Genomic DNA, 9,451 nt, shown 5'->3' on the forward strand with positions numbered 1-9,451 from the left:
TGTGTGAATATTAGGATATTTATAGAGCTCAGAGGCGGTGGAGGATATGCCCGAGGGCCCCACTAGGCACCAGGCTATGACAAGGGCCCTGGTCGCGCCCTGGTGTCTAGTGGGCCCCCTTGGCCTGCTCTAGTGATCCTTCTTGGCTCAGAAGTTTCCTTCTGGTCCAAAAAATCTCCGTAATGTTTTGTGGCATTTGGACTTCCTCTGATATTGATTTTCTGTGAAGGAAAAAACATCAAAAAACAGCAACTGACACTAGGCACTATGTCAATAGTGTTAGGGCATATTTATGCCTAAGTAATTTTGGTGATTGATGATAGTACCTTAATGGACTAATCTTGTGCATTGAGCATTTCAGATAACACATGACAAATGCACAAGACGATTCGGCACCCTGTGTGGAATAGAAGCACGGTGTCTTCTACGATTCCCTTTGGTGGTTTTTGAGTCGTAGGAACGCCGTACTATTAAGATGGGATCAGTATTGGGAAGGTCTGGGTGGAATCAATCTTGCACGCACACACTTTTTTTCCATCCCCTTTCCCCTTCAACTATGGAGCTTTTCCCCTCTCTGGTCTTTCTCCTCTTGGAAAAAGGTCCCCTGGCGGTATTACTGCTGGACCTAGCGGTAGTACCGCTGGCCCTAGCGGTAGTACCACTAGAGATGGAGGTAGTACCGCTAGCCCTAGCGGTAGTACCGCTGGTCCAGCGGTAGTACCGCCCCTGGTCAGTGTTAGTACCGCTCCAGGACTTTAGTACCGTCATCCTTGCGGCCGTACTACGTCGGACTTTTTGCAAAGACTTTCTTGGCGGTGGTTGTCCCGGTAGTATCTTTGCGCTACCATGGGCTCAGCGGTAGTACCGCTGCAGCCAGCGGTAGTACCACTAGAGGGCTAGTGGTAGTACCGCTGCAGCCAGCGGTAGTACCGCTGGGCTCGTGCTGTGAGTGGGAAAATTGTTGGATCCCCCCCCGCACACACACACTATATAAGGGGTTCTTCTTGCTCAAGAACCCTACCTTTTACCCTCCCTAGCTCCATTGTTGCTCCCTAAGCTCAAAAATGCCCGATCTCTCTCCCTAGACAATCAAACTTGTTGATTTCCTAGGGATTGGTTGAGAAGGCCTAGATATACACTTCCACCAAGAGAAAATTGATTCCCCCCACTATTCCCTTGCGGATCTTTTTACTCTTGGGTGTTTGAGCACCCTAGACGGTTGAGGTCACCTCGGAGCCACATTCCATCGTGGTGAAGCTCTGTGGTTTTCTTGGGAGCCTCCAAGCTTTGTGTGGAGTTTGCCCCAACCTTGTTTGTAAAGGTTCGGTCGCTGCCTTCAAGAGCACCTATAGTGGAATCACGACACCTTGCATTGTGTGAGGGCGTGAGGATAATACGGTGGCCCTAGTGGCTTATGGGGGAGCATTGTGCCTCCACACCGCTCCAACGGAGACGTACTTCCTGTCAAAGGGAAGGAACTTCGGTACCACATCCCCGTCTTCATTTGTTGCACTTGTGGTTATCTCTAATCTTTACGTTGTGTATGTTATTGTTGTAGACTATTTCTAACTTGCCTTAGAGATTATAGTTGGTAGCATCATATAGGTTCACCACCTAGTTGTCATTTTAGAGAACCTCTATGTTGCTAACCCTAACTTGTTAAGATTAATTAAAAAGTGGTCGTTGCCTATTCACCCCGCCTCTAGTCAACCATATCGATCCTTTCAATTGGTATCAGAGCCACGTCTCTTTATTAAGGGTTTCACCACCCGAAGAATATGGAGGATGATAAGGGAGGACCCCATGGGCAACCCGAGGCCATGGCCTTGACTTCGGTCACAAGGGACGACTTGAATGCGGCTATGGCCCACCTCAAGACGTCCTTGACGAACAAAGTCAAGACCATGGTTAAAGAGTTAATTGAGGGAATTAAAAGTTCTCCAGAACCGGCGTTGGTGGTTAAACCCGCCAACTCGGATTCAGAGGCCAATTCCTCTAGGGAAGCGGCTAAAGGTATGCAACCTTCTTCCCCTCTTGAAAATAATGGGACTGGAACCTATGCCTCAGTTCCACCTCCGATGGTCTATGGAGGACCAGTTCCTACACCGCGTCTTAACCCTATTGGTCCTCCTCCTAAGCTTGTTAAGGGTGATTTTGCTAATGGGGTATTTTCTATTAAGTCTCATTTAATCACAACTCAACAAATTTATGGAGAATCATCGAGCAAGGCTACTATCCTCATGACCCAAGCAACCTCACTCCAAGATAAGAAGCGGACAATCAATATAAACACTCCGCATTGTTTATTCTCCATTCTGCAGTACCTCCTGATGATCTTCCTCACCTGCGCCCCTTCACTCTGGCTAAGGACTGTTGGGAGCACATTATGGTGCTGTAAAAGGGAAGCTCAAGCATTCAACGGTCCAACTATGAAGTGGTGCTTGATAAGGCCGATGAGTTTGTGATGAAGGAAGATAAGGACCCTCGTGATCTCTATCGAAGGGTGACTGCTATTGTTGTTTCTCTCAAGGATCATGGGAGCAAGGATGTGGATGACACATGGATCAAGTGCAAGTTTCTCAAGGCCATCATGCCATTCAACAAAGCCATGTCATCAGTCATTCGCCAACGACCAGATTTCCACTCCTTGTCTTCCAGTTAGGTGTTGGATTAATTCATTGCAATGTCAATCATGAACGAGACCGTTGACAATGCACTTGCTTGCGTAAGGTCAAAGACAACTTCACCCAACCTTGTGTTAAAGGCAAAGGCTGCTTCTGAAGAAGAAGAAGAGGATGAGGAAGAGGAGAGCTGCCCTGAAGACACTAAGTATGCTTATCACGAGCACATGGCTCTTGCGTCAAGGCAATTCTGGGGCAACAAAAGGAACTCAAGACCCAACTTCTCCAAGAACAACTCAAGTGGGTTCAAATCCAAGCAACGTGTGAGGACATGCTATAACTACGGTAATGTGAGTCACTTCGTGGCAGAATGTCCCTATGAGAAAAGGGAAGACAACAAGGGCAAGCTCAGTCGCAACGACAAAACCAAGTCATTCCCAAACAAGAACAACTTTGTCAAGAAACCCCACCCAAAGGGTATGGTGGCACTTGAAGAGTACCTCCTCCGATGATGATGACAATGACGATATCGTGGCAACTACGAGTGTCGTCATTGCCACCCCTTTTCCCAAGAACATGTCTCTCTTCAACACCCCAACGATAACCATATCGCCAAGTGCCTCATGGCCAAAGGTATCGATCAGGTAACACCCAGCATTAAGACCAAGATCACTACTGCTCCTTCATTGTTGAATTGTGTTGATGATAGTGATGTTGTGGAACTTAATGAGCATGATCTTGACAAATTTCTGTGTACGATCAAAGGAGAACCCAAGAAGCACTTTGTTGATCTGTTGGAACAACTAGGTGAGTCTAATGACCTCATCGAGTCTCATCAGGAGACTATCTCCGAGCTGCAAGGACATAGTCGTGACTATGACGATGAGATTGTTGAAGTATCTATTGCACTAGAAAATGAGCGCACTCTTCCTTTGGCTCTTGAGGAGTCATACAACGATGAATGCGCTAAATTGCAAAAGGAACTAGATCATACTATTGTTCTTACTCGTGTGCTTAAGACTGAAAAGGCGACACTTGGGGTTGGCCATGATAGACTCGAAGTGGAGTTTGACACACTGGACAAGGCTCACAAGGTCTTGAAAGGTGCTCATTTCTCCCTGAAAGAGTCTCATGATCAACTCCAAGCAAAGCTTACCAAGGAGATCTCTACTTGTCCTCCTTTCGTTATAGCTGATAATGCTTGTACAACTAACCCTTGTTGTGAGCATGTACATCTTGTCGAGGAAAATGCCAAGTTGAAGGATCAACTTGAGAAGGGACTTGTGTCATGCATACAAGGCGAGAAGAACCTGAACGACCTCTTGAGCAATCAAAAGGGTGTTGTAGGAAAGGAGGGACTTGGACTTACATCCAAGTCGAAAAGAAAAAGGAAGAACAGGAACAAACGATCCCCTACCCTCATGGACATCTTTGTCAAAGAGGACGAAGGGACTCAGGAGGAGAACAGGAACAAGGTGGAGAATGGTAGCGTCAAGAAGGGCAAAACCATTCCTACCAACACAGCCGGCAAACTCAATCCATCCTATGTTTTATAACGTGTTGGTGATGGGCATGTTTATGCCAGATTTGTTGGTTCTTACTATGAGTCCATTGAATGGGGTATTTTGGTTCCTAAGGACCTTGTCTCTAACATTAAAGGACCCATTCAAAAATGGGTACCTAAAACCAAGCCTTGATCTATAGCATGAGTTTGCTTCCGGTGGGGTGTCATGGTTGCTCGATAGTGGAGCAACAAATCATATGACCGGAAGCAAGGACTTAGTGGTGGATGTGCATCCTTCCCCATCTATGCCCACCCATGTCCAATTCACCGATGCATCATCGTCAAAGGTATTAGGATTTGGTAAGGTGGTCATCTCTCAAGAGTTATCGATTGAGAAGGTCATGCTTGTTGAGTCCCTTGCTTACAATTTACTTTCGGTTCGTCAACTTGCAATTATGGGCTTTTCCACATTCTTTAATCTTGATACTATGGTCCTTTTGTGGAGCAAGACTCTTAAATAGCCTATGTTGGATATGTCGAAAATGGTCTCTATGTGGTGAACTTTTCAAAGCGACCCACTAAGACTGCGACTTGTCTAATGGCTAAAGTTGATGTGGGTTGGGTTTGGCATCGCCGACTAGCTCATGTCAATATGAGATCTCTGCAAAGTCTCCTCAAAGGGAACCATATTCGTGGACTAACAAATGTCAGTTTTGCCAGAGATCGTGCTTCCAGTGCCTACATTCAAGGGAAGATTCATGAAACTGCTCATCGTCCAACGACTCTCATTTACACTAAGAGGCCGTTGGAGCTCCTTCATATGGATCTTTTCGGTCCTCCATCATTTGATAGTCTTTGGGGCAGAAAGTACTGCTTGGTGATTGTTGATGACTACTCAAGATACACCTGCGTATATTTCTTCAAGAGGAAGAGTGAAACTGAACAAACTGTCATCAACTTTGCTAATGAAGCTCAATGTCAACATGAAGCAAAGATTTTGATGATTAGAAGTGACAACAGCACCGAGTTCAAGAACTACATGTTGGATGAATTTCTACGTGATGGGGGAATAAAACATCAATATTCAGCACCATACACCCCTGAACAAAATGGTGTGGCGGAAAGGAAGAACCGGACGTTGATGGACGCGGCAAGAACAATGATGGCGGAATTCAAATCTCCGTATAACTGATGGGCCGAAGCCATCAACACAGCATGTCATGCATCCAATCGGCTCTATATCTGCAAAGGCTTGAACAATACCCCATATGAGATTCTCACCGGAAAAAAACCCAAACTCAAGTACTTTCGGGTATTCGGGTGTAAGTGTTGTTGGGGAACAACGCATGGGAAACAAAAAAATTTCCTACGCGCACGAACACTTATCATGGTGATGTCCATCTACGAGAGGGGATTTCCGATCTAGGTACCATTGTAGATCTCACAGAAGGAAGCGTTAAGAAACGCGGTTGATGTAGTGGAACATCCTCACGTCTCTCGATCCGCCCCGCGAACCATCCCACGAACCATCCCACGATCCGCTCCGATCTAGTGTCGAACGGACGACACCTCCGCGTTCAGCACACGTACAGCTCGACGATGATCTCGGCCTTCTTGATCTAGCAAGAGAGATGGAGAGGTAGATGAGTTCTCTGGCAGCGTGACGGTTCTCCGGAGGTTGTTGGTGATCTATCTCAGTAGGGCTCCGCCCGAGCTCCAAAGAAATACGATCTAGAGGAAAAACCGTGGAGGTATGTGGTCGGGCTGCCATGGCAAAGTTGTCTCAAATCAGCCCTAATACCTCAGTATATATAGGAGGGAGGGGGAGGGACCTGCCTTGAGGCTCAAGAGAGCTCCTAGGGGTCGGCCAAAGGGGGGAGGAGGAGTCCTCCTCCAATCCTAGTCCAACTAGGATTGGAAGGTGGAGTCCTTCTTCACCTTCCCACTTCCCCCTTTTTTCCTTTGATTTTTTCTTCTCCTGCGCATGGGGCCTCTTGGGCTCTCCCAGCAGCCCACAAAGGGCAGGTGAGGCAGCCCTAAGGCCTATGGTCTTTCCCCGGGCGGGCTCCCCCCGGTGAACATTCGGAACCCATTCGTCACTTCTGGTACATTCCCGGTAATGTCCGAAAACCTTCCGGTAATCAAATGAGGTCATCCTATATATCAATCTTCATTTCTGGATCATTTCGGAAACCCTCATGACGTCTGTGATCTCATCCGGGACTCCTAACAACATTCGGTAACCAACCATATAACTCAAATACGCATAAAACATCGCCGAACCTTAAGCGTGCAGACCCTGCGGGTTCGAGAACTATGTAGACATGACCCGAGGGACTCCTCGGTCAATATCCAACAGCGGGACCTGGATGCCCATATTGGATCCTACATATTCTACGAAGATCTTATCGATTAAACCTCAGTGCCAAGGATTCATATAATCCCGTATGTCATTCCCTTTGTCCTTCGGTATGTTACTTGCCTGAGATTCGATCGTGAGTATTCGCATACCTATTTCAATCTCGTTTTACCGGCAAGTCTCTTTACTCATTCCATAATACAAGATCCCGTGACTTACACTAAGTCACATTGCTTGCAAGGCTTGTGTGTGATGTTGTATTACCGAGTGGTCCCCGAGATACCTTTCCATCACACGGAGTGACAAATCCCAGCCTTGATCCATACTAACTCAACGGACACCTTCGGAGATACATGTAGAGCATCTTTATAGTCACCCAGTTACGTTGGGACGTTTGATACACACAAGGCATTCCTCCGGTGCCAATGAGTTATATGATCTCATGGTCATAGGAATAAATACTTGACACGCAGAAAACAGTAGCAACAAGATGACACGATCAACATGCTACGTTCATTACTTTGGGTCTGGTCCATCACATGATTCACCCAATGATGTGATCCAGTTATCAAGCAACAACACCTTGTATATAGTCAGAAGACCTTGACTATCCTTGATCAACTGTCTAGCCAACTAGAGGCTTGGTAGGGACAGTGGTTTGTCTATGTATCCACACATGTATCTAAGACTTCATTCAATACTATTATAGCATTGATACAGGAATTATAATAATAACTTATTTATCATTGCCTCTAGGGCATAATTCCAACAAGTGTTTCATTCTCAAGAATGGTGCACATTTAGCTAAATTTGATTCTAGATCTCAAGAGGGCATCTTTGTTGGTTATGCTACAAACTCTCATGCTTACCGTGTCCTCAACAAGTCCTCCGGGCTCATTGAGGAAACGTGTAAAGTGGAGTTTGATGAAACTAATGGCTCCCAAGTGGAGCAAAGTGGTCTTTGTGATGTAGGTGACGAAATTACTCCCCATGCCAAAAGAAGAATGGGGATTAGTCAAATACTCCCCACTGAGGCACCCCTTGTGGCCGAAGGAGAAGGACAATGCTCTACTCAAGTGGAGCCATCATCCTGACAAGCCCCACATGCTTCCGATGAACAAAGAGAAAACCCTCAACTAGTTGAACAAGTTCAAGGACAAGATCAACTGCTCAAGGATGGTGATGTGCCCCATGATGTCCAAGTGCTTACACAAGGTTCCGAATCTGCTCAAGATCAAGATCAAGTGAAATTACAAGCTCCAGACCAAATAGAGGCACAAGATCAAGATCAAGAGCAACCACAAGATCAAGGACAAACTAGTGAGCCTGCTCAAGTCGAAAATCAAGTTGATCAGGATGTTGTCTCTCAATTTCCTTCTGCAGCACCTAAGAGGGCTACTGGTGCCAAGGGAGGATCAAAACGCAAGGATAGGAAAATTAATCAAGTCGATGCTCCCCGGTTATCAAATGCAGAACACTTGGAGCGTCGCACAGCCAAGATTCAAACAAGCTGAGAGTCAAGTCAAATCTTATGAAGAATGTGCTTGGTAGTTTGAAAAGGGGAGTATCCAGTCATCAACAAATTTGTAATTATTGTAAGCATCACGCGTTTATTTCGTATTGTGAACCTCAACAGGTACAGGAAGCGCTTGATGATGAGGATTGGCTTATGGTCATGCATGAAGAACTGAACAACTTCGAGCGTAATCAAGTCTGGAATTTAGTGCCAAGACCAAAGGAGGAACATAATGTCATCGGGACCAAATGGATCTTCAAAAACAAGCAAGATGCCAATGGGATTGTGGTTCCAAAACAAGGCAAGATTGGTGGCTCAAGGCTACTCCCAAGTCGAGGGTATCGACTACGGTGAAACCTTTGCCCCTGTTGCTCGTCTAGAATCTATTCGCATGTTGCTTGCATTTGCTTCTCATCATAATTTCAAATTACAACAAATGGATGTAAAAAGTGCTTTTCTTAATGGTCCTTTAAATGAGTTGGTCTATGTCAAACAACCCCCGGGGTTCGAACATCCCAAGCGCCCCAATCATGTGTACAAACTTAATAAGCCACTCTATGGCCTTAAACAAGCCCCACGTGCGTGGTATGAGTACCTTACTGAGTTGTTACAAGATCATGGGTTTGAAATTGGGAAGATAGATCCCACTCTTTTTACCAAGAAGGTCAAATGGGATTTGTTCATATGCCAACTATATGTTCATATGATAACTATATGTTGATGATATCATTGTTGTTCATATGCTAACTATATGTTGAAGAATTTGATGCACTAATGACCGAGAAATTTGAGATGTCAATGATGGGTGAGTTGAAGTTCTTCCTCGGGTTCGAGATTAAACAAGGCTTAGAAGGGACCTTCATCAAACAAGCCAAGTACACTCAAGACTTTCTCAAGAGGTTCGAGCTAGAGGATGTTAGGCCGGTCAAGTTTCCCATGCCAACAAGATGCAAGCTTGAAAGTGATCCCAATGGGAAAGCAGTGGATCAAAAGGTATATCGCTCCATGATTGGGTCCCTTCTTTACCTTTGTGCATCTAGACCGGATATCATGTTGAGTGTAGGGATTTGTGCACGGTTTCAATCTGCACCAAAAGAAAGCCATTATATGGCTGTTAACCGAATCTTTCGATATTTGGCTCATACCCCAAACTTTGGTCTATGGTATCCCAAAGGAGCAAACTTCAACCTAGTGGGCTATTCTGGCTCAGATTGGGGCGGGGACTGTGTGGAGAGGAAGTCAACTTCTGGAGGATGTCAATTCCTTGGTCATTCACTGGTAAGTTGGTCTTCAAAGAAGCAGAATTGTGTCTCACTATCTTCCACCGAAGCTGAGTATGTGGCAGCTGCAAGTTGTTGTGCCCAGTTGCTATGGATGAGGCAAACTTTAAAGGATTACGGTGTCACTTGTGACAAAGTGCCTCTTCTATGTAACAATCAAAGTGCTATCAA

This window comes from Hordeum vulgare, chromosome 7H, assembly GCF_904849725.1.
Source record: "Hordeum vulgare subsp. vulgare chromosome 7H, MorexV3_pseudomolecules_assembly, whole genome shotgun sequence".
In the NCBI taxonomy this organism is placed as follows: Eukaryota; Viridiplantae; Streptophyta; class Magnoliopsida; order Poales; family Poaceae; genus Hordeum; species Hordeum vulgare.